This window comes from Calonectris borealis, chromosome W, assembly GCF_964195595.1.
Source record: "Calonectris borealis chromosome W, bCalBor7.hap1.2, whole genome shotgun sequence".
Classification (NCBI taxonomy): Eukaryota; Metazoa; Chordata; class Aves; order Procellariiformes; family Procellariidae; genus Calonectris; species Calonectris borealis.
In genome coordinates this window covers 24321098-24329351 of record NC_134351.1, presented here as the reverse complement: position 1 = coordinate 24329351, position 8254 = coordinate 24321098, and positions in this window count along the sequence as shown.

Genomic DNA, 8254 nt, shown 5'->3' with positions numbered 1-8254 from the left:
CCAGCTGTGCAGTTATCAGTGCCTTGAGTTCAAGAGCAGGTCACTCTGGCCCAGGATGTAGCAACCATGAGTATAATGATGGGCTGTACTCTGTGTGTGATACTCTGGGAGGAATCCACCATGCTTGGTTTCAGATGCAAACTCTTTAAATTAAAGTTATTTCTTTGGGGCTCTAATACAACGAAGACAAGGTTACATCCTTTGGGGAGGCTGGCATGTTTGTGCATGCTTTCCTGGGGAATGACATTCAGAAAAAGATAACCAGTCACGTTTATAATAAGCAGCATGTGGTATGGATCCACTCTATAATCTTGCTGACAAATTTTCATCACAGCAACTACTGTCCCTATACATAAGCAGTGATGCCAAAATCCAGTAGCCTTCCAGAATAATAATCATAATAACTAGCTTTACAACTGTAGATTTACCAGACTACTTTGCAACACAACACTAAACTGGTAAAACTCTACAAGTATATTTTACAAATCCAACAAAAGAAAAAAAATGCAAATCTTTATTCTGGTTGTAAAGACTTCTACTGGAGATTATATATGTGAATTATTTTGCTCTCTATCATAATCTACTCTGTATTACGTTATTTCACATTTCTATTACTGCTACTAATCTGCTGTCATGGTTTAACCCCAGCCAGCAAAAAATAAACTCCACGCAGCCGCTCGATCACCCCCCCCTCGGTGGGATGGGGGAGAGAATCGGGAGGGCACAAGTAGGAAAGCTCCCGGGTTGAGATAAAAACAGTTTAATAATTGAAATAAAACTAAGTAGAACAGTAATAATAACAATGAGAACAACAACAATAACAGAATACACAAAACACGCAATGCACAACGCAACCGCTCACCGACCGCCGACCGCGTGTCACGAACGGGGGGCGAGCCCCCCCGCACACCTGGTTTTTATACTGAGCATGATGTCACATGGTATAGAATATCCTATTGGCCAGCTGGGTCCACCACCCCGGCTGTGCTCCCCCTCCTGGTGCAAGCATCACCCAGCAACAGCCAAAACATCAATGGGCCATCAATGCTCCTTTCACACTAAACAGAAACCACAGCACACCCCCAAGCTACTGGGAAGAAAGTTAACTCTGTCCCAGCTGGAACCAGGACAATATCCACCCCTTATTCTATATCATCTACATCATGCCCAGGTCTCACATTTTCCCATGCATTCCAATTAGTCACCGCTCCTTTTTCCTGTGGCGAATAAGGACACGGACTCCGTCTGAGTGGGCATGAAGATGAAGACGAAAATCCCTTTATTATACAGCACAAGCGCCTTTTTATACCTCACATTATGCCACGTATGCACTTCAAAGAATTCCCTAGTACATCCCCTAAGCAAAGGTCATCTCGACACTCTTCCTCTAATTTCCTTATCTTTGTCACGCCCTCAGAACCGTTAACTGCCACCTCTTATCTCCCTTTTTCCCACGGCTTCTTTCACTTTCCATCTTCCCATGGCTTCTTGTTTACCAACGCTATGATACTGCTTGTACTCTCAGGCATTGATTCCTCCACATCTCCCCCTTTTTCTTTTACAACAAACACTAAGCTAACTGACTTTTCTGTTATTCATTTCACACATTGCAATAAACATAGTACACACACAAGATTACATACGAATACAATCAAACGTATAATTCCCAGTTCAATCAAACTCATTACCCATTTTGCCAAGCCCAATAATTCTATCTCTTGTGGCTCTACGCTCAGGGCGGATGGTACACCAAACATCCGTCCCAATTATCAGTCACATTGCGGCCGCCACTACAAAGTGTTGCATGCGGCTCCGTGAGACCTAGGGTCCAATTGTTCCATGGGAGTCCCACTAAGCAGGTGGAAAAAAGGATCTCCAGGTGACAAGAGCAAAAGGCAAATGGTCTTCTGGCCTGTCTGATTCGCAAGGGTGATCCAGATGTTCTCTTTGGGCTGTGATGGGGCCCATAACGTGCTTACGCTTGCGACAACGGCGAAAAAGATGGCTTGACGGACCGCGCTGGTACCCATCTTGGTCCTCGATCCGTACGCCCGGACCCATCCGTGAAGACCGTTAGAGCGTCCAAAGGGGTCACGCCACATTTCGGCAATTGCTGCAGTGGTAGTGGGGACTGCAGCCATTTATGACTCTGTTCTGCAGAGACGATTCGACGTCACTATCCTGTTTCCTTTCAACAGCTCTTCTCCCGTTTCCTTTCAACGGCTTTTTTTCCTGTTTCTCTTCAACAGCTTTCGTTCCTGTTTCTTTTCAACAGCTTTTCTCCCGTTTCCTTTCGACGGCTTTTTTTTTTTTTTTTCTGTTTCTTTTCAACAGCTTCTATCCCGTCTTCTTCCAACGGCTTTTTTCCTGTTTCTTTTCAACAGCTTTGGCAGTTCAGCGGGGCTCGCCACCGGATCGACAATTGCCGACTTTATGGCCCTTCAGACAGAATATCCCGGTCCCTGTTCGGGCGCCATTTGTGGCGAATAAGGACACGGACTCCGTCTGAGTGGGCATGAAGATGAAGACGAAAATCCCTTTATTATACAGCACAAGTGCCTTTTTATACCTCACATTATGCCACGTATGCACTTCAAAGAATTCCCTAGTACATCCCCTAAGCAAAGGTCATCTCGACACTCTTCCTCTAATTTCCTTATCTTTGTCACGCCCTCAGAACCGTTAACTGCCACCTCTTATCTCCCTTTTTCCCACGGCTTCTTTCACTTTCCATCTTCCCATGGCTTCTTGTTTACCAACACTATGATACTGCTTGTAGTCTCAGGCATTGATTCCTCCACATTTTCCTGCCTTTTGATATATACACACACAGAGATATCATTCCCTTAGTCCATGGGCCATCCCTCTAAAACGTCCGTTGAGTTCATTTAGTCCATGACTTCGGGCTCCACCTGTCATAACAGTCTTGCAGGGCAGGAGAGATGGTGTGTGGTGTTGGGCTCTTGCATGCGGAGACCAGTTCTGGGCGCTCGTCTGGTTCTATCATTGTTGCACCTTGCTCAGTTCCATCGGAGTTCATCCTACATTAATCTGGGTGATTCTTACTGTAATACTGTTAATATGGCATATGGTAACCATAAAAGTGATGACATACAGTACTATGTAATAACTAACATCAAACAATTCAGTTCATTGGCTATTTTCACCCAAAATTAAATCCCCCTGAGGTACACACCGGACTTCCCCATCCTTTCTCATCACCCACCAAGTGCACCCAGGTCCCTGAGCAAAAGCAACCCCACGGATGGGTTTTCCCTTGCCAGAGGCAGGAGTAACCCAGACTGTCTTCCCCAGCATATTCCTCATGTGCACGACAGGGACTTTATCCCCCTCTACAGTACGTAAGGGTTTGGATTGGGCAGGGCCAGCTTGAGTGACAGATCCCCTAGTGTTGACTAACCAGGTGGCCTTTGCTAAATGTGTGTCCCAATGCTTGAATGTCCCACCACCCATTGCCCTCAATGTTGTCTTTAGCAGCCCATTGTATCGTTCAATTTTTCCCGGAGGCTGGTGCATGGTAGGGGATGTGATATATCCACTCAATGCCGTGCTCTTTGGCCCAGGTGTCTATGAGGGCGTTTCGGAAGTGAGTCCCGTTGTCTGACTCAATTCTTTCTGGGGTGCCATGTCGCCATAGGACTTGCTTTTCAAGGCCCAGGATGGTGTTCCGGGCAGTGGCATGGGGCACAGGGTATGTTTCCAGCCATCCTGTGGTTGCTTCCACCATGGTGAGCACGTAGCGCTTGCCCTGTCGGGTTCGTGGGAGCGTGATATAATCAATCTGCCAAGCCTCCCCATATTTATACTTCAACCATCGTCCTCCATACCAAAGAGGCTTTACTCGCTTGGCTTGCTTGATTGCAGCGCATGTTTCACATTCGTGGATAACTTGTGCAATAGTGTCCATGGTCAAGTCCACCCCTCGATCACGAGCCCATCTATATGTTGCATCTCTCCCTTGGTGGCCTGAAGTGTCATGGGCCCACCGAACTATAAATAATTCACCCTTATGTTGCCAGTCCAGATCTACCTGAGCTACTTAGATCTTAGCAGCCTGATCCACCTGCTGGTTGTTTTGGTGCTCTTTAGTGGCCCGACTCTTGGGTACGTGAGCATCTACGTGATGTACTTTTACAGTCAGGTTCTCTACTCGGGCAGCAATATCTTGCCACAATGCAGCAGCCCAGATGGGTTTCCCTCTGCGCTGCCAGTTGTTCTGCTTCCACTGCTGCAACCACCCCCACAGGGCATTTGCCACCATCCATGAGTCAGTATAGAGATAAAGTACTGGCCATTTTCCTCGTTCGGCAATGTCCAAGGCCAGTTGGATGGCTTTCACCTCTGCAAACTGACTCGATTCACCTTCTCCTTCAGCAGTTTCTGCAACTTGGCTTATAGGACTCCATACAGCAGCCTTCCATCTCCGATGTTTTCCCACAAGACGACAGGACCCATCAGTGAACAGGGCATATTGCTTCTCATTTTCTGGTAGTTTGTTATATGGTGGGGCCTCTTCAGCACGCGTCACCTCCTTCTCTGTGGATATGCCAAAATCTTTGCCTTCTGGCCAGTTCGTGATCACCTCCAAGATTCCTGGGCGACTGGGGTTTCCTATTCGGGATCGTTGTGTGATCAGCGCGACCCACTTACTCCACGTAGCATCAGTTGCATGATGTGTAGAGGGGATCCTCCCTTTGAACATCCAGCCCAGCACCGGCAGTCAGGGTGCCAGGAGGAGCTGTGCTTCAGTACCAACCACTTCCGAAGCAGCTTGAACCCCTTCATATGCTGCCAATATCTCTTTCTCAGTTGGAGTGTAGTGGGCCTCGGATCCTCTGTATCCCCGACTCCAGAACCCTAAGGGTCGACCTCGAGTCTCCCCTGGTGCTTTCTGCCAGAGGCTCCAGGTAGGACCATTCTCCCTGGCCGCGGTGTAGAGCACATTCTTCACATCTTGTCCTGCCCGGACTGGCCCAAGGGCTACTGCATGAACTATCTCCTGTTTAATTTGTTCAAATGCTTGTCGTTGCTCAGGGCCCCATCTGAAGTCGTTCTTCTTCCTGGTCACGTGATAGAGAGGGCTTACGATCTGACTGTAATCTGGAATATGCATTCTCCAAAAACCCACAACGCCTAAGAAGGCTTGTGTTTCCTTTTTGTTAGTTGGTGGAGACATGGCTCTTATTTTATTGATCACATCTGTTGGGATCTGACGACGTCCATCTTGCCATTTTATTCCTAAAAACTGGATCTCCTGTGCAGGTCCCTTGACCTTACTTTGTTTTATGGCAAAACCAGCCTTCAGAAGGATTTGGACTATTCTCTCCCCTTTCTCGAAAACTTCCTCTGCTGTGTCGCCCCACACGATGATGTCATCAATGTATTGCAGGTGTTCCGGAGCCTCACCCTGTTCCAGTGCGGTGTGGATCAGTCCATGGCAAATGGTAGGGCTGTGTTTCCACCCCTGGGGCAGTCGGTTCCAGGTGTACTGGACGCCCCTCCAAGTGAAAGCAAACTGTGGCCTGCACTCTGCCGCCAAAGGGATTGAGAAGAATGCATTAGCGATATCAATTGTGGCGTACCACTTGGCTGCCTTTGACTCCAGTTCGTATTGAAGTTCCAGCATGTCTGGCACGGCAGCATTCAGTGGCGGCGTGACTTCATTCAGGCCACGGTAGTCTACTGTTAGTCTCCACTCTCCATTGGACTTTCGCACTGGCCATATGGGACTGTTGAAGGGTGAGCGTGTCTTGCTGATCACTCCTTGGCTCTCCAGTCGACGAATCAGCTCATGGATGGGGATCAGTGAGTCTCGGTTGGCGCGATATTGCCGCCGGTGCACTGTTGTGGTAGCAATTGGTACCTGTTGTTCTTGTACCTTTAACAACCCCACAACAGAAGGATCCTCCGAGAGACCAGGCAAGGTGGACAGCTGTTTAATTTCCTCTGTCTCCAGGGCAGCTATACCAAAAGCCCACCGGTACCCTTTTGGGTCCTTGAAATACCCTCTCCTGAGGTAGTCTATGCCAAGGATGCACGGAGCCTCTGGGCCAGTCACAATGGGGTGCTTCTGCCACTCATTCCCAGTTAGGCTCACTTCGGCCTCCAATACAGTTAACTCTTGGGATCCCCCTGTCACTCCAGAAATACAAATGGGTTCTGCCCCTTTATAGCCTGATGGCATCAGGGTACACTGTGCACCGGTGTCTACGAGAGCCTTATATTCTTGTGGATCTGATGTGCCAGGCCATCGAATCCACACAGTCCAGTAAACCCAGTTGTCCCTTTCCTCCACCTGGCTGGAGGCAGGGCCCCTCTAGTCCTGGTCATCATATTCGCTATCCACTTCTTGTAAGTATGAATCAGAAGTCCCTTTGTTAAGGTTGGAAGTGGAATCAGCCCTTCTACTCTGTCTGGGGAACTGCTCACTGGAGACTGGAGCAGCAGTTTTCCTGGAAGAACCCCCTTTTGTGGTTGTTTTCCCTTGCAACTCATGTACCCGTGCCTGTAGGACTGAGGTAGGTTTTCCATCCCACTTCCTCATGTCCTCTCCGTGGTCACGCAGGTAAAACCACAGGGTGCCCCGGGGTGTGTACCCACGATGTCTCCTCTCTAGAGCAGAGGGACGCTTGCTCCTAATGGCTGAGACACTGGCCCGTGCAGGTGGGGAGCAGGACATATCCTCTTTGAGTTGCTGGACCTCCCGAGACAGTTTCTCCACAGCAGAGACACAGGCTCGTAGGGAGGAAGAGAGACTTTCTTCATATTGCCGGAGTTGGCCAGCCAGTTCATCCACTGTTTGTTCCTCTCCATCTCTCCAGGTCATTATTGCCAATGAGTTTGCATGTGACGCTGGTGCGCTCCGTACAAACTTCCGCCACATGGGTCGGGTGCATTTCACTTCATCTGGGTCTTTGGATAACTGCTCATTGTTCAGGTCATCATAAATCACTTCCAGCACAGCTAATTCTCTCAGGTACTGGATACCTCTCTCCATGGTGGTCCACTTGCCTGGGTGGCATATAACATCTTCCTTGAAGGGATACCTTTCCTTCACACCTGACAGGAGTCGCCTCCAGAGGCTGAGGACTTGTGCCCCTTGTCCAATTGCTTTGTCAATGCCCCCTTCCCTAGAAAGGGATCCCAGCTGCTTGGCTTCCCTACCCTCTAATTCCAGGCTACTGGCCCCATTATCCCAGCATCGGAGCAGCCAGGTGACAACGTGCTCGCCTGGACGACGGCTGAAGTCTTTTCGCATATCTCGCAGCTCACCCAGAGATAGGGATCGGGTGGTTACCATCTCATTTACGGGTTCTGTCTCCTCCTCCTGTTCTCGTGATGGCCCTGGTTCATCTTCATCCCTTACTAAATGAGCTGATTTTCTTGTGCATTTTCTTTTTTGTATAGGGGCGACTGATACCGGCATGGGTTGGTTCTCTGTCGCAGGGGGCGGAGTAGCTGCTTTGCGTGCTGTGGGGGGTGTGGGGGTTGAGGGAGCCACTGTGCTTGCCGTGGGGGGTGGGGTAGCCACAGGGCCTGTTGCTTTGTCATCAGCTGCAGAGACGTTTCCTTCCCCTTGGGGGTTCTGAGTGGTGTTAAACAGGGCTCGGTAGGCGTGGGCCAGGCCCCAGCACATTGTAGTGATTTGTGTCTCCCTAGAATGGCCAGGGTGACAGCATACTTCTTCCAAATATTCTACTAATTTTTCAGGGTTCTGCACTTGTTCAGGGGTAAAGTTCCAGAACACTGGGGGTGCCCATCGCCCTAGGCATTTGCCCATGCTATCCCACTCTCCCTGCCACTCATAACTATCCAGCCTTGGGGCAGATCTCTGGACGATGTTCTTAAATTGCTTACTAACCTTGGATAAAACCGCAACAATATTCCCAAGGAGTACCAATAGATGTATCTTAACTACCCAGGGATGTTCAAGGTACTGGCAAGTTATTTTAACAAAGGCGATGACATCATAGAGAAAAGTAGCGAGGGTGCCATTCTCTATTTCCTCCATAAAAAATCTCTCAGAGGAAAAGGTATAATTGCTAATGGTCTCCATGAGGTGGTACCCGAAATGCAGAAACGGCTTCATTACGAATCCCAAATACCAAATAACCCCCAATGCCAGTGTTTTAGTAACAAATCTCCCAGGCAAAACATCATTAATCACGGCAGAGCACAACAGACTACAAAACCCAACTCCAATCTTTAACAGGTATAGTAAAAACAAGAGCAT